General features: G+C 42.1%; 1 long non-coding RNA gene across 2 annotated transcripts in view; it reads right to left on the bottom strand.

Moving 5' to 3' along the window:
- Window positions 1-398: 398 nt before the first annotated feature.
- LOC148043866 (uncharacterized) overlaps window positions 399-21994 on the bottom strand; it is a 43010-nt gene continuing 21414 nt past the window's right edge. For both annotated transcript variants that reach the window (XR_015697894.1, XR_015697895.1), the window contains exon 4: window positions 399-1902. This is a non-coding gene — a long non-coding RNA (uncharacterized LOC148043866). The remainder of the gene's footprint in view (window positions 1903-21994) is intronic.

Raw genomic sequence — 21994 nt, 5'->3', positions numbered from 1 at the left:
TCCTCACAGCGATGGATGGAAGCACGGAGCAGGCAGGCAGACACTGACTGGACTGGACTGTGAAGGGACAAAAAATGGCTAGGGTCCCTTAGTGGTGTGGAGAGGAGGCAGGGCGGGGGGGGGCAGAAGCTAGACCGCGGCGGCTACTGCCAGCCCGCGGCCTCCCTAGAGAAGGCATTTGCAAGGGAAGGCCTTCCCTTGCAAAGCTAGGCTGCCGCGCCCACCCGAAGCCTCCCAATTCCCGCCGCTGGAGTTGCTTACCTGAAGCAGCAAAGGCGAAGGCGAAATGGAGACTCGAGTCAGCAGCGTGCTTAAACTTTTCCATCCCCAGCCTGCTCACTGATTGGCTGGAGTCCAGGCCCAATCAGTGAGCGGCAGGCTGCACTGCCTTAGATTTAATGTGGATGGGTGGGGGAATGAGCGAGCGAGCTAGCGAAGGCGCCAAAATTAAAAATCGGAATTTTTTTGAAAACTACGCGGGACATGGGACAAATTGTGGAAAAGCGTGCCTGTCCCGCCAAAAGCGGGACGTCTGGTCACCTTATTATGCTTTCTCCTCAAGGTAACCAATAAGAAATGAGTTAAGTGTTTCCGTGTTATGCTGCCTTTGAGAATGCATAAGAATGCGTGCTTCGATAATGAAGGTTGTTCAAAACTTGCAATGCTAGCCATGGGCTAGCTTTCTGAACCTGGCTGCCAAATAAACTATTCCTTTATCCTGAGAAGTCTAAAGCCTGTCATTTTCTGCAATAATATAATTCATAAATGAGCTTAAGTTTATTATTACAAGCCTTCTCCTTCTGTCCCAGATTTACCCATTTACGTGATCTTTTTGCTTTATGATAATACAAAAGATTTGTTTTTGACAAAGTTCATGGGAAACATCTGGTTTCAGAACAGGATCACACATACACTTATACTAAACTGTATAATAGTAGTTGTTGCCAGATAAAGAAAGCAACCTACAATGCAGCTTTATAGAATTTGTTCCAGTGTGTGTTTATTTATAATCTTGTTTACATTTCAAGAACTTGCATTAGAGGTTGCCAAGTTTTGCATTTCAAAAATACTAAATAAGCAACTGTGAATAAAATGAAATGGATGTTATATTGACATGTGAAAGGCTGTATAATCAGAAGGCCAATATTTCAATAGATTTATATAAATTCATTATCAGAAGGCATGTGTTCAATTTTAGAAGAAAGTATGTTTTAAGATCAGACAAAGCTTTGCAACTATGAGCTAGGTAGCTAGAATCAGAGATCTGACCAGAAGCCTAGGGCCAGGGCATCTTCAGTGGAACTTAGCAGTGTCAAAATGGCAGGCTAATCAAATCCCCTCTTTTTAATGTGGGTATGATGCATGTGATGCTCATTAAATCTTTAATCTCCTGTTTTTCTTCTTCTGGGGCTGCTAATTGTTATTGGAGCCTAATATCAAGTTTATTGGAGCCTAATTGTCAGATCCTCTCCATTAGATAATTAGGAAAGAAAACCACGAGACTCCATGAGTAGAAATCAAGTGTACTTTTACTAATTATAAATGATTAAAGGCATAGCGAAGCGAAGTCTGATTATTTAGGCGCGAAAGCGATTGATATATAGAATAGCCCATTCCCCACCCCTTGGCATCACAGTTACAGTCCAATCATAATTCTCCCAAGTGTCAGGTGTGAGATAACTTCAAAAGGCATCACGAAGATGGAATGTCGGTGCTGTTAGTCCTGGCGGGAATCTCCTACGCATGCGTAGTCCGACAGGCAGCTGAGCTCCAGAAACTTCCTCCAGCACAATTAGTAACCCCTCCCAAATACCATGCCCTCCCTCCCCGTTTCATGGCAGAAGAAGCAACAGCAAAGCAGAGGCTGACATCCAGCCGTCCTCCGGAAAAAGGCATTCAGGCCTGGAAAACGACAAAACACAAACAAACAGACGAACAACAAAAACAGAAGAGAAAAAGAGAGGGGGGGCGAAAAAGTCAAGGCTTGCCAGGATAAGCAGAATAAAACTGTCGAAGCAGTCGGGGAGCACGGACATGGGACTTGTCCACCCATTCGGTATGAGATGGAGGAAAATGCTTCCAAGCCATGAGGTACTGTATCCGATTCCGCTGCCGTTGAGAGTCCAATATTTCATGAACCTCAAAATGTCGTTCACCATCAATCAACAGGGGGGCAGGTGGTGGGTCCACAGGCAGATGTAAAGAGGAGACACGAACTGGTTTAATGAGGTTAACGTGGAAAACTGGATAAACACGGTTGAGATGTTTGGGTAGCTGCAACCGAACCGAAACAGGATTGATGATCTTGATGATGGGAAATGGGCCGACGTACTTAGGCCCCAATTTCTTAGACTTTTGTGTAGTTTGAAGGAACTTCGTGGACAAATAAACCTGGTCACCCACTTTGTATTGGTAAGTTTGCGCACGCTTCTTATCAGCCTGTTTCTTATGAGCACGATGCACAGTATCCAAAGTACTAAGAGCCAAAGGCCAAACATGGCTCAATCTGTCGCTCCATTCAGAGACGGAAGAAACTTGTGGCTGCTCAAGGGGAAGTTCAGGAATAGGAACAAAGTTCTGACCAAAAACGACACAAAAAGGAGTGAACCCAGTGCTGCTATGGACAGAATTATTATAGGCCACTTCAGCGTGCGGCAACAAGTCCACCCAATCATCTTGTTGATAATTGATGAAACAACGTAAATATTGTTCCAGAACAGAATTAGTCCTCTCGCAAGCCCCATTAGTCTGAGGGTGGTGGGCGGAGCTTAGTCCCTGGGCGGAGCCAATGCGTTTAAGAAATTCCTTCCAGAAAACAGAAGTGAACTGGACACCTCTATCAGAAATGATGCGATCAGGCACCCCATGCAAACAATAAATGTGAGAAATGAAATGCCTTCGCAGAAGGAATCTTGTGGCACGGAATAAAATGAACTTGTTTTGAAAATAAGTCAGTAACCACCCATATGACAGTGTGCCCCTGGCTCTCGGGAAGTTCGACAATAAAGTCCATAGAAATTTCCTTCCAAGGGGCGACAGGGCGGGCTACAGACTGGAGCAGGCCTTGCGGTTTTCCTGGTGGCCGTTTAGCGGCTGCACAGACTGGACAACTGGCAACATAAAGTTCAATGTCTTTTTTCAAAGAGGGCCACCAAAACTGCCTCTTCACCAAATGCACCGTCTTCACAAATCCAAAGTGACCCGCCAACTTGGAATCGTGAGCCCGTTGGAAAACAACGAGACGAAGAGAGGCAGGGACGTAAAGCTTAGCCCCAATCCATGGTAAATCATCCCTCATTGTGCATTCACCCTGATGCTGCTGGAACCAGTCATCCTGGGGAAGGGCCCGTTTGAGGTCAGAAAGGAAATCTTGAGGCACTTCTACTTTTGAGCGCGCCTGCTGCCGAGTGACAACCGGAGCAGCAAGGCTGGATGCGGGAACTACGGGTTGAACAATACTCAGCTTAGAGCAGTTGTACTGAGGGAGTCTGGACAAAGCATCAGCCATGAAATTCTTCCCTCCCGGGATGTACTTGAGTGTGAAATTGAAACGATTGAAATGCTGAGCCCAGCGCATCTGCTTAGGGGAGAGGCGTCTTGGAGTCCTCAAAGCCTCTAAGTTTTTATGGTCAGTCCACACCTCAAACGGGTGCTTAGCGCCCTCTAGAAAGTGGCCAAAGCCCAGCGTACTGCAAATGCTTCTTTCTCCCAGATTGCCCAATGCCTCTCTGTGTCCGTGAGCTTACGGGAGGTGTAAGCGCATAGTTGCAAATTACCTTGGTCGTTGGCTTGAAGCAAGACGGCCCCAACAGCCACGTCGCTGGCATCAGCTTGGACGACGAAAGGCTTGTCCATGTCCGGATGCTTCAGAACTGGTTCCGCCGCAAAGAGGTGTTTCAACTTCTCAAAAGCAGCCTGACACTCCATGGTCCAATCCAGCGGCTTGCTAGGCTTAGGTTTAGGCCCACCTTTGGACTTCAACAAGTTAGTGATGGGAAGCGCAATTTTGGCCAAAGAAGGGATGAACTGACGATAGAAATTGGCAAAACCCAAAAATTTCTGCAATTGTCTGCGTGTACGGGGCACCTCCCACTCAGTGACTGCCTTCACCTTAGCGGGGTCCATCTCAATACCAGCGGGGGAGATACGATACCCCAGGTAGTCAATCTTCTCCTGGTGAAATTCACATTTGGACAACTTGGCATACAGTTCAGCGGCCCGGAGCTTTTTTAAGACAGTGCAGACCAACGTGACGTGTTCGTCATAAGTCTGAGTGTAAATAAGGATATCGTCCAAATATACGATAACGCCTTTGTAAAGATGGTCATGCAAGATCTCATTAATTAATTGCATGAAAACTGCAGGCGCCCCCTGCAGGCCAAAGGGCATCACCCGGAACTGGAAACAACCGAGGGGGCAGTTGAAAGCAGTCTTCCACTCATCCCCCTCCTTTATGCGGACCCTATAGTACACTTCCCTGAGGTCCAATTTAGTGAAAATGCGGCCCTTTCCCAATTGGGCCAGCATGTCCTTCATCAACGGTAACGGGTACAGGTTTTGAGCAGAGATACAGTTCAGGTTTTTGAAATTAACACATAGTCTCAGGGAGCCATCTTTCTTCTCTCTGAACAATACAGGTGCAGCTACCTTGGGTCGTGCTGGCTCAATGAAACCCCTTTCCAAGTTTTTATCAATGAATTTTCTCATTTCCTCCATCTCTCTAGGGGACATTGAATATATTTGGGGCTTCGGAAGCTTAACCCCAGGCAAAATATCGATGGAGCAATCAGTAGGTCTGTGGGGCGGAAGCTTATCTGAAGATTTTTCACTAAAAACTCCTTTCAGGTCCCAATATTCTTTTGGAATCTTTTCTTCCCCCTCAATTGTCTCCTGGCCCCTGGCGGGCAATGCGGGGCTGGAGCCAGCAGGCTCTGGGGAATTGCCCTCCCCGTTTGGAGCTGTGCTGGTGCAAATGCGCAGCCATCCCTCCCTCCAATTAATGCGAGGGTTCCATTTACGAAGCCAGGGGAGGCCCAAAATCAAGGGTCTGTCCATTCCAGGAGCCACAATAAAAGAGATCAATTCTACATGGGTGCCCATTTTCATCTCTAGAGGTTCAGTATAGAAATGGGCTGGGCCACCCCCTGCAATGGACCCATCGATTTGGCAAAACACAATAGGGGTTTTCAAAGTTCTTAATTTCAGGCCTAGTTTTTCCACTATTGCAGGGTTGATCATACATCTCGAACAGCCCGAGTCAAGGAGGGCAGGAAGCTGTTCTGTCACCCCATCGGGTGGTACTCTTAATTCTATTGGGATCAACATGGGGCCTTTATTTGAACTCACCCAGTGAGGCGAGGCGTCGTCATCGGAGTCATCAGAGGAGCTGGCGGTGACGTCAGCTTCTTTCTCTACCTCCTGTCTGAAGCGCGGGGGGGGTGTTATCAGCAGCGAAAGCAGCCTCTTTCTTCTTCTTCTCTGGGGCCCTGCTCATCTTCCCTTCCCTCTTGGCAGGGGGCGGGGCAGTTTTAGGAAGTTTAGTGCGGCAATCTGTGGCGCGGTGGCCTCCCCTCCCACAATGGAAGCATGTGAGCGGCTTGCGCTTGCCAGTGGAGCTTCTCTTTCCCTCACTCCTGATTCGGAAAGGGGGCTTCTGAGTTGGGGGGGGGGTGATCTTCCTGCTTTCTCCTCTCTCGCACGTTGAAGTCTAATCAAATCGAGCTCAACGTCTGCTGCATTTTCATACCAAGCTGTAACGCGCTTGGGAAGGTGTCTGTTAACACATTGTTGGTAAATGTCCTCATTCAATCCTAATGCAAATTGGTCCAAAAGGGCATCCTGAGACCAGCCTCTCATATAACAAGAAAGCTGTTGAAACTCCTGAATATATTGAGTCACCGGTCTATCTCCCTGCCTGACGGCCATAAATTTCATCTTCCCCCGTTTCTCAATTAGAGGGTCATCAAATCGTCTTTTAAATGAAGTCATAAAAGCATCAAAATTCCTCAGGAGGGGGGAATTGCTTTGGTGCAAGCTGATCATCCATTCGGCCGCCTCTTCCTCCAAAGCAAGTAACACCATTCGCACTTTCATTTCATCTGTTTCTAAATCGGGCCCATAAATTTCCATATAGTTATAAATTTGTATAACAAAGAGACCCAGTTTCTTGGAATTCCCATCATATTTTACAGGTGAGGGAGGGACTTTTGCCATTCTGCATCTTCTGGGGGCCCCCCCTGCTCTGGCAGCCGCCCTGGCTGGGGGGGGGGGAGAAGCTGTTTCTGGGTTAGTTTGCTCCCATCCTCCCTCGGCCTCTTCACCCTCCCTAAATTTTTGCATAGAGTACCTTTGTTCAAAGTCTTCCGTTTGGTCTCTTTCTCGGGGTTTCCGTTCGGGCAAGGTTTCTTCCAATTCAGCTGGCTTCGCCCTTTGTTTTCTCTTAGTAACTCCAGCATCCCAACTTTCGCTGTCCTCCTTTTGCCCCACACTTAGGGACCATCGAGGGGGGATCGCAGGGTCCGCTATTCCTAGGCCAGCCATTCTCCCAGGTAATGATGGGTCTGCAGTTTCCCTTTCAATCTCTTCATCGCTTGCTCGCAAAGACATCTCCCTCGTTCCTTCTTGTAAGTACACCCCCCACGGAAGGTTGAAATTTCCTGGTGGGGTGTGAGTGAGACTTCGCTTACTGTCAGATCCTCTCCATTAGATAATTAAGAAAGAAGACCACGAGACTCCATGAGTAGAAATCAAGTGTACTTTTACTAATTATAAATGATTAAAGGCATAGCGAAGCGAAGTCTGATTATTTAGGCGCGAAAGCGATTGATATATAGAATAGCTCATTCCCCACCCCTTGGCATCACAGTTACAGTCCAATCATAATTCTCCCAAGTGTCAGGTGTGAGATAACTTCAAAAGGCATCACGAAGATGGAATGTCGGTGCCGTTAGTCCTGGCGGGAATCTCCTACGCATGCGTAGTCCGACAGGCAGCTGAGCTCCAGAAACTTCCTCCAGCACAATTAGTAACCCCTCCCAAATACCATGCCCTCCCTCCCCGTTTCATGGCAGTCGAAGCAACAGCAAAGCAGAGGCTGACACTAATATTAAGATACATAATATGGTATCCAGAAGAATCTAAAAATACCCAAATGAATCAAAATATGCAACCTGAATATGGAATACATCCAGACCAAAATACTGACTTAAAGTGCTGCATTGTTACATGAACTTTTATCTATAATCCCAGTTTTATAACAGGCTTTATGATTATAAGCAGCAACCTCCCACCCACATTCCTTTTCTGTTTTTTTTTAAATGATAATGATGATGATGATTAACATTATTAACAATATTAACCATATTATGTATCTTGACTGGCATCTGTTGGGGGACAATTTTGTATTCTATTTCATAAATAGAACATTGAGTAGCTGATTCCAGCCTTAGTCTACATATTTATTTAACTGTTCGTATAGATTTATACCTATTTAAAAACTAATTATCAATCTTTTTAATAGATGTAAAGTAAGGTTTTAAAAATTTATATATTTTAATGATGGTTTTCATTAATCTTCTCTGAGATTTTCTCAATTCCTATAATTTCATGGATATATTCATTTTTCTTTTGCAAAAAATATGGAAGTGGTTTGTCATTGCTTTCTTTCGGTATGCTTTTTCTCCCCCTATTTTTTCTTGGAGTCATGTTAGACTCTGAATTGTAACTAAAGTAAACAAAATTAGCATTAGTTAGTTGGATTTTTAGCCTGCTCTTACACCAGGCATCATTATGGTTTATAGGCAGATTGCCTTTCATTATCTCTGAAGCAACAAAGCTAAGAGGCTGATTGATCTGAGAGAAAGAAACTGACTGTCAACTCGCAAAGCATTTGCTGAACCCTGACATAAAGAATGTTTCCACGGCTTTGGGATTCTTTCAATTGTAACTCTAATCTTAATATAACATTTTAAGAATAATATCATATTATCTTTCCTAAGTATAAAAGTCTTATACTAATATTGATATATTGATAAAATATTGTTCTTTCATCTGTGATCCTTATGATTTAATTTGTTGAGTGAAGATTGAGATCCACCTTGGTCAAATTATGGTGGATGAATTATAAAATAGAACTTGGTTCAGGTTCCCTAAATTCATCAGATGGATTTGATACACCATTAGGGTGGCACATAACACTCTCTGGGTGGTTCTTGAAATAAGAACATTTATTTATTTATTATTTATTTATTATCAAAATTTATATGCCGCCCAATCCCGAAGGACTCCGGGCGGCTTACAAAAAAGAGAGGGAAAAAAAAGAGAAAAAAAAGACAGTTTAAAATCACAAACCACATACATTCATTCTAATCGGGGCTGGACCTCGACAATGAGGTCAACAGCCCCAGGCCTGCCGGAACAGCCAAGTTTTTACAGCTTTCCTGAAGGCCATGAGAGTGGGTATGGTCCGGATTTCTGGGGGTAGCTGATTCCAAAAACATTGCTGAGAACTGACTTAACACCAATACTGTATGCAACCTCCCCCTAGAAGTGATACTGATCCCTCCAGCAATAACCTTTTATAAACTGGTAAAAAGTAATATTTTCCAAAAAGCCTTTGGGAAGGTTTTTGTCAGCATATTAACAATTATGGTCTATTTTTTTAAGGTTTTTTGTTATTGTTTGGGATTACCATGTTGAATTTTAATTTTACACTGTAGAAAGTTATCACCCAGCCCTCTCCCAGAAAAGTGAAATATCCTAGGAAATATTGAAAAGGCAGAATATTTTTCTGGATGTGAAAAGAAAGAAACATGTTTTAAAAGACAGAATAGCTGCCTGTAGCTTCCTGCCCATTCCCACTTTGTTAATGGGCCATTAAGAAGGCCGAGCTACTCCACTTTACATAATAAAGACTTCTCCACTTCAGCTACAGGAAACCATGATAATATTGGCCCCAACTGACCACATGGCATCTGAGAACTCAACCAAACCTGGATTCAAAACACAGCCTAGAGAATTGCCCCTGCATGGCCCCATGGGAGTCTGACAACCAATCAGAATACATTTCTTACACAGGAACAGGAAACAGAGAGGTGGGACTGAACAGGTTATAAAAAGCCTAGCAAGCCCCTTCCTCAGCCCTTCTCTTCTTCTCCACCAACATTGAAGCATGTAATCACATTTTCTGTTCAGGGCTCAAGCCATGTGGTCCTGTCCAACAATAAACTATCTTTCCAAGCAGCCTCCATGTCTCCAGGGTCTTTTTCTCCACTTGGAGCCGAACCCAGAAGGACATTTCTTTCATCAACACCAAAAAAGCTAGACTGTCATAGAACTTATAAACATTTTGAAAGAGAAAGGGAGCTTTAAGATACAGAATCTTACAAACATTTCCATTCCTTGATCTTCTTTCTAAATGTCTACTGATATAGTTGGGAGGTGGTCACGTCTTTTATAACAATAGCAGATTTATATACTGCTTCATAGTGCTTTACAGCCCTCTCTAATTGGTTTACAGAGTCAGCTTATTGTCCCCAACAAGCTGGGTCCTCATTTTACCGATCTCAGAAGGATGGAAGGCTGAGTTAAACTTGAGCCAGTGGGAATCAAACTGCCAAACCGCTGGCAGCCAGCAGTCAGCAGAATTAGTCTGCAGTACTGCATTCTAATCACTGCATTACTATGGGTCTGAATAAAAGAGAAATGTACAATGTTATGAATTTAGAAATATTTTGTAAATTACCATCCTATTTGATGGTCCTTGGTGCTCTCTAAGCTTGCTTGTTTTCTTACAGATGTTTCATTACTTCTTTTGAACTGGTTGATTGAAAGAGACAAAGAGAAAAAGACTTCAGCACCTCTCCACCAGTAATCAGTACTCAGATCAGCATAGATTTAACTCCAAGGTCACCTTTAGGCCAACAATCAAGTAACCATTTTAAAAAATTTATCAGGGCAACCTTGTCTACCCAATTATGGGACAGAGCATACTGCTCTGCTTGCGCCTTTCAGCCCCAATACAGGAGCCTTCACAGGTCATCACTTTTGCAACAAACTATTTTGTGTTGAATTTATGTTTTACCAACAAAAAAATAAAGGGAGACTAGTATAGATCTAGTTCAAGCTATTTAGCTCTCATCAGCTAGCCATACCCTTCTGGGATTTGAACCTGGGGTACCTGGTCTAATTGGGACATAATTGGGCAGATGAGATTGCACTGATAGATAGATAGATGATAGATGATAGATAGATAGATAGATAGATAGATAGATAGATAGATAGATAGATAGATAGATAGATAGATAGATAGATAGACAGACAAACAAATAAACAAACAAACCCACTTAATCTTTCCCCTGGTATAGCCAACATAGTGAGGAGAGCCTGTGTCTTAGAGGTTAATACATCTACCTAAAGTACAAATAGGCTGGGTTTGAATCAGTGGTGGGATTCAATTTTTTTTTATTACTGGTTCTGTGGGCATGGCTTGGTGGGTGTAGCATGGCTTGGTGGGCGTGGCTCGGTGGGCATGGTAGGGGAAGGATACTGTAAAATCTCCATTCCCTCCTTACTCCAGAGGAAGGTTACTGCAAAATCCCCATTTCCTCCCAATCAGCTGGGACTTGGGAAGCAGAGAATAGATGGGGGCAGGGCCAGTCAGAGGCAGAGGTGGATTGCTCCCAGTTCAGCCCTGTTTGGCCGAACCGATAGTGGTATTTTTGCCTGGGTCGTGGAACCAGCAGCAACCCAGGCTTGCCACGTCCCTGAACCGGTTCCCCCGCCGCCGTTAATGTCACCGCCATGTTGTTTTGTAATGACTGCACGTGCGCAGTTCACTGTAAATTGTTCTGCACATGCGCGAAGAACAATTTACACCGAACTGTGCATGCGTGTGCAGCAAAACGCGTGTGAAGTGAACCAATAGTAAAACCGGCAGCAACACACACACACCCCTGTCAGAGGTGGTATTTACTACTCAAAATTTCCGCTACTGGTTCTCTAGAACTGCTCAGAACCTGCTGAATATCATAAATTCAACACAATCAAGTAAGCAATATCTCAATCAAGAAACTGTCAAAGAGCCATTAATAAACAGCCAACCAAAGAATCTCTAAGACTGCTCCCACCCACATAGACAAGCAAGACACCAGAATACAAACTCTCAGCAAATACTACTCCTTACTATCACTGATGATGTTACCTAGTTAGGGTAATGAAATGTCTGCAAGAAAATAAGCAAGTTCAGAGAGCAGCTAAATAGGAGGGATACGGGGGATCCCCTGCAGGGTAGGGCTGAAGAGTACGTCCAGTTCTTGGCGGACAAAGTTGCTCGGTTTCGGTTGGAGTTGGACTCCGATTCTGCAGATCCAGCTGAGGCACAAGGGGATAATCTGGCAGACCATCGCTGGGTTGAGTTTCAGGATGTTGCCCCTGGGGACGTGGACAAGGCCATGAGAGCTGTGAGTGCCTCCACATGTGTACTGGACCCGTGCCCCTCCTGGCTGGTTGTCAACAGCAGGGAGGTGACATGGGGCTGGATCCAGGTGGTTGTTACCGCCTCCCTTCGGGAGGGGGTCTTTCCCCCCGCACTTAAAGCGGCGGTGGTGAGACCCCCTCCTGAAGAAACCATCTTTGGATCCAGCCGTTCTTAACAATTACCGTCCAGTCTCCAACCTCCCCTTTGTGGGGAAGGTTGTTGAGAAGGTGGTGGCCTTTCAGCTCCAGCGGGCCTTGGAGGAAGCTAGCTATCTTGTCCCATTCCAGTCCGGCTTCAGACCTGGCTACAGCACAGAAACCGCTTTGGTCGCATTGACCGATGACCTCTGGAGAGCCAGGGATGGAGGCCATGCCTCCATCCTGGTTCTCCTTGACCTCTCAGCGGCTTTCGATACCATCGACCATGGTATCCTTCTGCGACGACTGCGAGAGGTGGGGGTGGGAGGCACTGTTTTGCAGTGGTTCTCCTCTTACCTCTCGGACAGGTCGCAGTCGGTGTTAGTTGGGGGGCAGAGATCGAACCCTAGGCCCCTAACATATGGGGTGCCGCAGGGTTCGGTCTTGTCTCCCCTACTTTTCAACATCTACATGAAACCGCTGGGCGAGATCATTTGGCGGCACGGGATAAAATACCACCAGTATGCGGACGATACCCAGCTGTATCTGTCCGCCCCCTGCCAACTCAATGAAGCGGTGGACGTGATGAACCAGGGACTTGAAGCTGTTAGGGACTGGATGAGGGCTAACAAACTCGTGCTCAACTCGGATAAGACCGAGTGGCTGTTGTGTTTCCCTCCTGCCAATTTGGCAAATATTCCATCTCTCAGGCTGGGGGGGTCAAATATTACACCCCTCAGACAGGGTCCGCAACTTGGGAGTCCTCCTGGACCCACAGCTGACTTCCGAACACCATTTGTCAGCTGTGACCAGGGGGGCATTTGCCCAGGTCCGCCTGGTACACCAGTTGCGCCCCTACCTGAACCAGGAGGCTCTCACAACAGTCACTCGTGCCCTTGTGACCTCTAGGCTGGAGTACTGCAATGTGCTCTACATGGGGCTGCCCTTGAGGAGTATTCGGTGACTTCAGCTAGTCCAGAATGCAGCCGCGCGAGCGATTGTGGGTGCACCTCGCTTCACCCACGTAACACCTATCCTCCGCGAGCTGCACTGGCTACCTGTCGATCTCCGGATACGCTTCAAGGTGCTACTTGCCACCCATAAAGCCCTCCATGGTAGTGGATCTGGGTACTTGAGAGACCGCCTGCTGCCGATCACCTCCACACGACCTATTAGATCTCACCGATTAGGCCTCCTCCGAGTTCCATCCTCTGGCCAATGCCGACTGGCCACCACGCGGAGGAGAGCCTTCTCGGTGGTAGCCCCGACCCAATGGAACGATCTCCCCGTGGAGATTCGTACCCTCACCACCCTCCAGACCTTCCGCACAGCCCTTAGAATCTGGCTATCCCGTCAGGCCTGGGGCTAAAGATTGTAACCCGCCCGAATGGTATGAATGTTGCGTTTTAATCATGTATTGTCTTATATGTAAAAGTCTGTTTCCCCCCACTTCCTTTGGATTGTGAGCCGCCCTGAGTCCCCCCAGGGAAAAGGGCGGCATACAAATAAACCTTCAATCAATCAATCAATCAATCAATCAATCAGCTCATTTCAACCATGAGCTACAAATATTCTCCTTCATTGGTACCTATTTCTCAGATTGAAAAGTCATTTTTGTTTCGTAAGGTATTAGGAATCTTGAAGGATTTTGCAACATATAAATTCAATAAATAACAAAATATTTATCCGGGACTCATGCAAATCAATGGATTTCTATGTAAGAGTTGGTAAAAATTCCCATATGCCTCAAAGAGCAGCTATTAGTTCTTTATTACAAATTGCAGGCCCTTTGATTAGAAATTCCATTTGTAAAAACTAAATAATTTATTAAGTCAGAAAGTGACAAAATGGACTTAATTAAATATGTAAAATGATTAAAAATACCCTTTCATAGCTTCTCCTGTATAAATAGCAGTCATGATACTTACTATTGCTGAAGAATAATTGATTTTCAAGTAGCTTACATAAAATGCATGACAATTAGTCATGAACATAATTAATTTTGGATAGTCAAAAAGCTGTCACATGATAGTAATAACATTTAGTAGGACTTAAATTTTAAAATTATTTTGTGCATTTAGTGGTCTAACTTATGCTGTCTTTAGTTTTGTGTCATACACTACGCATTGACATGAATCCAGCCAGTTATGGCTAATTCAACAAACAATAGGTAAACATGAGTTGAATAAACGCATTGGTAAAGCGGCCACCACATTTTCTAGACTTACAAAGAGAGTATGGCTTAATAAGAAGCTGACAGAACATACAAAGATCCAGGTCTATAGAGCCTGTGTCTTGAGCGCACTCTTGTACTACAGGGAGTCTTGGACCCTTTACACACGGCAGGAAAGAAAATTGAACACCTTTCATATGCTCTGTCTCCAACGTATTCTTGGCATCACCTGGCATGACAAAGTTCCAAATAGCACAGTCTTGGAACATGCTGCAATACACTGTTGAAACAGTGACGTCTATTCTTGCTTGGGCATGTCGTGAGAATGACTGATGGTCAGATTCCGAAAGATCTCCTGCATGGAAAATTAGTGCAGGGAAAGCACCCCAGAGGGAGACCATAGCTGTGATATAAGGATATCTGCAAGAGGAATCTAAAGGCCTTGGGAATGGACATTAACAGCTGGGAAACCTTGACCTCTGATCATTCAGCTTGGAGGCTAAAGACGCACATGGTCTTCTCCAATTCGAAGAGACACTTATTCGGCAGGCTGAGGCAAAGAGGCAGTCTCAGAACCAGCAAAATCTGGGGGCTTGGTCAGGGACAGAATGTATCTGCCCTCAGTGTGGAAGGGATTCCCACTCCCAAATTGGCCTTTTTAGCCACACCAGTTGCTGCGTTAGGACCTCTTTCCAGAGCACGATACCATAGTCTTTTGAGACTGAAGGATGCCAATATAAGGTAAACATATCCAAGTTATTGTGATGCATAAACTCAGCCAATAACAATTAATAGATGCCGGTTCTAACATACCATAGATTATAAAAACCAATATTTGTAAATATTGTATAAATATCCAGCTTCAAATTGTATTCACTTATGTTTCCTTTGAGGAACATCTACCTATAGAATAGACAAATTGATTTTGATGTTTTGATATTGATAATATTTTGTGCTGTCAGGGTTTGTTTAACTATGATTTACTTCAGTGGTGGGTTTAAAAATTTTTTAGAACCTGAGAGGGTGGGGCCGAAGTTGTGACGAGACGACATGTGATCTCAAAGCTCTGCGATCACAGTTGACATTTTTATTGCCGGGGGGTCCCAACGGACCTAAATCATCCCGAAGAGATGGTGAATAGGAAGATTACGTCTTGCTGATCTCAGGGATATCGCAAAATCTCCGAGAGAAGCAAGGAAAAGTCTTCTCTCTGGTAATAAAAATTTCAGTCTTTTGTCAAGACTGACAAAGTCAGGGAGGCCTCAGAATGGAACGATGTGGAAAGAGAAAGTGTTTCCAGCTGGTGAGAAACTTTTATTGTTTTAAAAAAACGGACTGCCTATAAAAACTAAAAACTAACTAATCAAAAAATAGAAGAACTTAGCGGCAAATTTGATTTTTGTAATGGTTCTGGACAATGGTTATCTTACTTTTTAAATCCTATTTACATGGATTGAATCTAAGCAAAACTTTTTCAAATGGATGGATCTAACTTCTTCTAACATTTCTTTGTGACTGTCTGCAAGCTACAGATTGATTGTTTTGACTGCGACATTGCAAGCTTTTATTGCCTAGCTGTTTAGCTTAAGATCTGATGAGATTTTACAGCTGTTCTTTTGAAGTTTGTTTTAGCTTACAGAGAGCTTGTGAGTGTGTGTTTTAGTCTTGCTGACCTTCTAAAGAAAAAATATAACTGCGTATGGACATGGCATCCACAGGGCCTTTGAATCTCCGAGGAGTATTTTTAGCGCTGCAGAGTTTGTTGGATACAGAAGAAAGAATTGAGAGAAAAATGGATTATTTGGTACATTTAACAACAAAATATGATGAAAAAACTGAGCATGTTTTTCAAATACAAAATAAGAAGATTGGAATTCAAAAAACTGAAATGGAAGATGAATATAAAGAGACTGAGCCTGTTGATATTCGTGGTAATTGGTTTATTTCTGAGGGAGAAAGGAATGGAATATTGGAAGAGGAATTAAATGGAGAGAAAATTTATTTAAAAGACCAGGTCATAGAAGAAGAAGAAGAAGAAGAAGAAGAAGAAGAAGAAGAAGAAGAAGAAGAAGAAGAAGAAGAAGAAGAAGAAGAAGAAGAAGAAGAAGAAGAAAAAAACATTAAAGAATTTATGAACTATGAAATACTACTTGCAAAATACTTGATATCACTGCTGATAATTAAAGATAAGCTGAACAAGGAAACAAAAAGAGGGCGTCAAGACTACATGAGAGATATTACAAGTAAGGAGCTGCTAAGAGGAGTCCATACAGATTTGATCAAAAGGATGTTTGGAGGACTGGATCCACAAATGGCAGAAGACATAAGATTGTTTTGCTAGTGGAGAGATACAGGTTGATAGAAACTAGCTAAACTTAGTTAAATTTAGTGACAATAGGTATAGTTAAATAAAAATTGATAATGATAATAATGTATACAATGTTGAGCTGTTATGATAAGTAATAATTTGATATGAATATTGAATGTTACCCTTGAAGGGAAGGTTAGAAATACTTTTGGACTATATATAAAGGTTATTAGTAACAATAACAATAAAAAATAACAAAATTAGGCACTGCTAAGTTTTAATTATTAGGGGGGAAATGTTATGATATAGGATATAGCCAAATAAAGAAAGGATAATGATAATAAATTATATACATGCTATGAGTACAATATGAGGGAATTGGATGTAAATGGTAAACAGGGATTTGGAAAGGAGGATTAGAAAATTTTGGTATTAAATATTATGGATTTTTAGCTAGAATAGGATATGAGGATTTAATGTTAATGGAGGATTTTATAAATAAGTAAATGAAATGCCAGTATGTGGTTATGTATTAAATCTTGGTATATTTTATGATGAAGGACGTTTAAATAATCATAGTCAAATAAAAGTGGAGGTATGATGATGGTAATATAATAAATATCCAAGTTAAGATATTAGAATTAATATGAATTATATTTGATGACGGTGGAAGAGATGCACGAAAGCCTTTTGTAACCAACTGATACACTTTCTACAGTATGTAAAGAAGGAGGGTTTGTATGTGTGTTTTGAAAATAAAAATATATTTAAAAAAAAAATTTTTAGAACCTATTCTGTAGGTGTGGCGTGTTTTGTGGGAGTGGCTTGGTGGTCATTTGACTGGGTGGGAGTGGCTTGGTGATCATGTGACTGAGTAGGAATGGCTTGGCAGTTATGTGACTGGGTGGGAGTGGTCAAGTTGATGTCACTGAACTCTTTGCCCAAAAGAATGACCTACAAAAAGAAGATATTAAAAAAGGAAATTTATTATTTTGTGCACTTACTACTTAAATAAGTATAAAATAAGTACACAAAACAATAAAATGTCCTGTCCTAAGCCTTTACACTATGTATGGACGCAGACTTGGCTGTCTGCCACAACTAAGGAAGGAGATAAGCAACCCCCTTGGCTGGGAGCCCAAAAAGCTATCTCTATGAAACAAGGCTTGAATTCATGAAATTCTCCCAATCTTTCTCTACGGCTGGATCAGTAAATTGTTGTTTCCTGCAAAATTCCCCTCCCGTCACCCCACCTATAAGCTCTCTGGGAGAGGCCAATCAGTAGCCACCTGTTCCTATTTCCTTCTGTGACCCTTTTTCCAAAGCTGCTCCCTCCTCCTTGCAGCCCTATGCATATGTACATCAGGGATAGCCTCCCTCTGTTCTTCCTCACTGCTCCCTGATTCAGATGCACCTGGTGGCCAACAGGCCTCTCTAGTCCCAGCTCTGACTCTGAACACCCCCCAGAGTCTTCCTCAGCCTCCAGGGCAGTCCCATAGTGTTCATCACTGTCAGGTTCCACCAACAGCTCAGCCAGCCGCTGTTGGGCCATAACATAAAACAGCTACTTATCAAAGATTGGAACGAAAACTGGATCAATTTATTCTAAAATATGAAGCTAAAACTGAGAACGTTGAATGCTTAAATGTCCCTGAAACACAAACGGAAAATGTGAGAAATGGTGTCTGGTCTATCTCAGAGGAAGAGAAGAAGGGGGAAGCCATAAAGACGTCTCATTTAAAGAGACAGTGTGCAGAAGGAATGAAGAATCCACCCTTGAGAATTAAAGTTAAATTGGGAAGATTTATAAACCAAGAACAACTTTATTACTTCATCACTGACATTCAGAATCCAAAGGTGCCGAAATATTTTTGCTTGGACTTGCTTATGGAAACATTTGGTAAATCTATTCAACGAATGGCTACTGGACGGAGGAAACCTTGTGGCTGGAGGGACACAGGCTGACAAAAAAATTTAAAATTAACTAGATCGGATTACTTTAATATGTAATAGATATAGCTGAATAATGACTGATATGGATAGCAATATATATGATCTGGAATTGGCTGATAGATTGTTGAATACAATTGAAAACTACTTAAATCTAATTGCTTTTCTGTGTAACAAATATTGTTGAATAATAATTGATATTGATAGCAATGTATATAATGTGGAGTTGACATGATAATTAACAATTGGATATGAGAAAATACTTTTAGATTACACATAAAGAGTATTAACTATAATAATTAGCACTATTAAAAAAAACTAAATAGAATCCATATAATCAAAAGTTAATTAATATTGGGAAAATGTTATGATATATGATATAATTGAATATTATGGATGTTTAGCTAAAATATCTAGATCGGATTACTTCAATTTGTAATAGATATAGCTGAACAATGATTGATATAGATAGCAATATATATAATTTGGAATTGGTTGATAGATTGATGAATATAACTGAAAATTAGCTAAATCTAATTGCTTTTTTGTGTAACAGATATAGTTGAATAATAATTGATATTAATAGTAATGTATATAATGTGGAGTCGATATGATAACTAACAATTGGATATGAGAAAACACCTTTAGGGTATACATAAAGAGTATTAACTATAATAATTAGCACTATTAAAAAATTAAATAAAATCCATATAATTAAATGTTAATCAATATTGGGAAAATGTTAGGATATATGATATAACTGAATATTATGGATGTTTAGTTAAAATAGAACATGAGGATTTGATGATAATAGAGGATTTTACAAATAAGTAAATGAACTGCCAGCATGTGTCATGGACTAATTCCCTAGCATAACTAAGGATGAAGGATGTTTAAATAATTATAATAATTAAAACCGGAGGTATAATGATCTTGATATGGCAAATATTTGAGTTAAGATACTTGAATTAATAGGAGTTAATCGAAGAGAAGCACCAAAACATGTTGTAACCAGTTGATATACTTCTTACTTTTTCATAATAGATACCTGTGTTTCGTTTTGTTTTTCTGATTGTTGTCTTTGTTTTTTTTTCTGTATTATTTGTAATTGATTGATATATTAAGAAAGATGTTGTACCAGTTTTAAACTAAAACTTAAAAAACATTTAATAAAAAAAAAAAAATGATGGGCTAAAATAGAAAAAAAAAAAAAAAAAAAAAAAAAATAAAAACAGCTACTTAGAGAGGAAATATGGCTGTCCTTGCCGGTCTTCAACATTACTGACCACCTTGCACACACACTTCCAGCATCTCTTCCTCTTCCCTCTTCCTGGATTCACCCAGACGTCTTTAAAACTCACAGCCTGTGTGTGCGCGCGCGCACACACACACACACACACACACACACACACACACACACACACACACTTCCAGCCCCTCTGCCTCTTCCCTCTTCCTGGATTCAGATGTTTTTAAAAGAGTGGAAGAGTATGTGATGTGCACAGGCTGTGAGTTTTAAAGAATCTGAGTGAATCCAGGAAGAGGGAAGAGGCAGAGGGGCTGGAAGCATGTGTTCTTATATATCTTCCAGCCCCTCTGCTTTTTCCCTCTTCCTGGAATCACTTCAATGTTTTTAAAACTCACAGTCTGTGCACACGCACACACTTCCAGCCCCTCTGCCTCTTCCCTCTTCCTGGATTCACTCAGACGTTTTTAAAATAGTGGAAGAGTGTGTGCTGTGCACAGGCTGTGAGTTTTAAAGACATCTGAGTGAATCCAGAAGAGGGAAGAGGCAGAGGGGCTGGAAGCATGTGTTCCTATAGTATCTTTCAGCCCCTCTGCCTTTTCCCTCTTTCTGGATTCACTCAGACATTTTTAAAAACCCACAGCCTGTGCACACGGACATACTCTTCTAGCAGCCCCTCTGCCTCTTCTCTCTTCCCAAACATCCTCCTCCCCACCAGCCACTCACCAGTTTTTTCTTCTTCTGGTTCTTCTTCTGAGAACTTTTTGGCAGCATGGTGAGGATGTGTGGGGCAAATGAAAGAGGGAAAGAGGGGAGGGAGTGTTCTGGTATGGCGCCTCCTGACCAATGGGTACGGGAAGGTACGCTAAATTTCACCATCTGGTATGGCCGTACCAGTCCATACTGGTTGAAACCCACCCCTGGTTTACTTAATAAACCACAGTAATTATACATGGTTTTAAAAACACAAACAAGTGTGTTCTAAAAACCAAAAAGTACCACAGTATGGTAAAAATCATATTATGGGACGGTATAAATACACTCTATAGCAATAGCAATAGCAGTTAGACTTATATACCGCTTCATAGGGCTTTCAGCCCTCTCTAAGCGGTTTAGAGTCAGCACATTGCCCCCAACAATCCGGGCCCTCATTTTACCCACCTCAGAAGGATGGAAGGCTGAGTCAACCCTGAGCCGGTGAGATTAGAACCGCCGAATTGCAGATAACAGTCAGCTGAAGTGGCCTGCAGTACTGCACCCACCTCTTTTTCTCTTTCTCTTTCTATTCCCAGAAAGAATAATGAAATCCAAGTAAAAACATTAAAGAACCCTATTAAAGTTTTTTAGTTCCAGTATTAACATTCCAGCACCAAGGTAAATGTTTCTGTCAGTAAACAAGTAGCTTATTAAACAAAAGAGTCTGTTCTGGGTAGGTTTTATCTGAGATAGAGGAAATAGATTCTGTAAAGGATCCTTACTTTAAACTGTAAAATATTTTTAAAAGCATTATTCTTTTTGAAAATTTGTGCTAATAGGGCTGTTAGATCAGTGCTGCAAAACTAAAATGTCCATTAGGTGGAGATAGTTTCCTGTACCTCTTTTCACATATGTATTAGATGATTAGTTATTTTAAATTAGAACTGCTAGCTTTAGTGTGGGAGCAGGGCTTGGCTTTGTTTTGTCTGTAGTTACACACTGCTCTTAGTTAATATATTGTTATGACCAAATGATGGTAATTCCCTGAATATCCTAGTCTTTAGGGTACAATGTACACTGAAGAACATCATCCTAAAACCTGTTATTTTGTATTGATTTCTTCCCCCTCCAGCTTTCCTCTCAAGAGAGTAAAACGTTATATATAGAAATAGATTTCCTTTTTTAGTTATTTTATCAGGGAACTTTTATTACGCTACATATTTCAAACTTGGAACAGTAATTTATATGAGATTTATCTATAGTTAATTAGTCTCCGGAGATTTAAAATACATTGCTCAAGATATATCATAGAATTCTTTGGAGGAAGAAATTGCCTGGATTTCTAGACTATAGCCATTTCCGCACTGGTGACTTATAGCAACTTCTAGTGATGGTCAACAACTATTAAGGTCATGTAAAACCTGTTCTCATAATTGTTATACCAACTATCTACAATTCAATAGGGACGTGCAGTCACTGGAGGCAGGGGAGGCAGGGCCTCACCAGTCTCATGAGGAAAAGGAAAGAAATTTTAAAATAATTAAAAAGGCCAAGGTAGTTGCTGCCTGACTCCAAGTCACAGTGACTCTGAATCTGCTTAGTGCTAACTGTAGGAGGAGGCGAGAACTATGGGCCTCCTTTGCATAAGGAATTTTTCACCTTTTAAGAGTTAAGCAAGGGTTAAAAAGCAAAAAATTCCTTAAGGCAAATGAGGCACGTGATTCTCTTGCCTCCTCCTGCAGAGGGCACTTTGTTTAGAGGCTTTTTAAAAACATTTAAGCAGAGTCATCCATGTGGTGACTCTAGCAGCAACTATCCTAGCCTGCCTGGCCCTGGCTAGACCAAATCTTGCATTTTTGACGCAGCTGGAAGGCATGTGGGTCAAAGGGAGGGGGCAGGGCGGAGGAATTCAAAATTATTTGTAATGTAAGTAATTGTAATTTGTTTTTAGTGTGTGTGTGTGTGTGTGTGTGTGTGTGTGTGTGTGTGTGTTTTACCTGCCTCTGCT

The sequence above is a fragment of the Thamnophis sirtalis genome, unplaced genomic scaffold (genome assembly GCF_051295495.1).
Source record: "Thamnophis sirtalis isolate CommonGarterSnake01/CBP01778 unplaced genomic scaffold, rThaSir2_p1.2 scaffold_10, whole genome shotgun sequence".
Lineage (NCBI taxonomy): Eukaryota > Metazoa > Chordata > Lepidosauria > Squamata > Natricidae > Thamnophis > Thamnophis sirtalis.
This window is presented reverse-complemented; position numbering and strand designations above follow the sequence as displayed.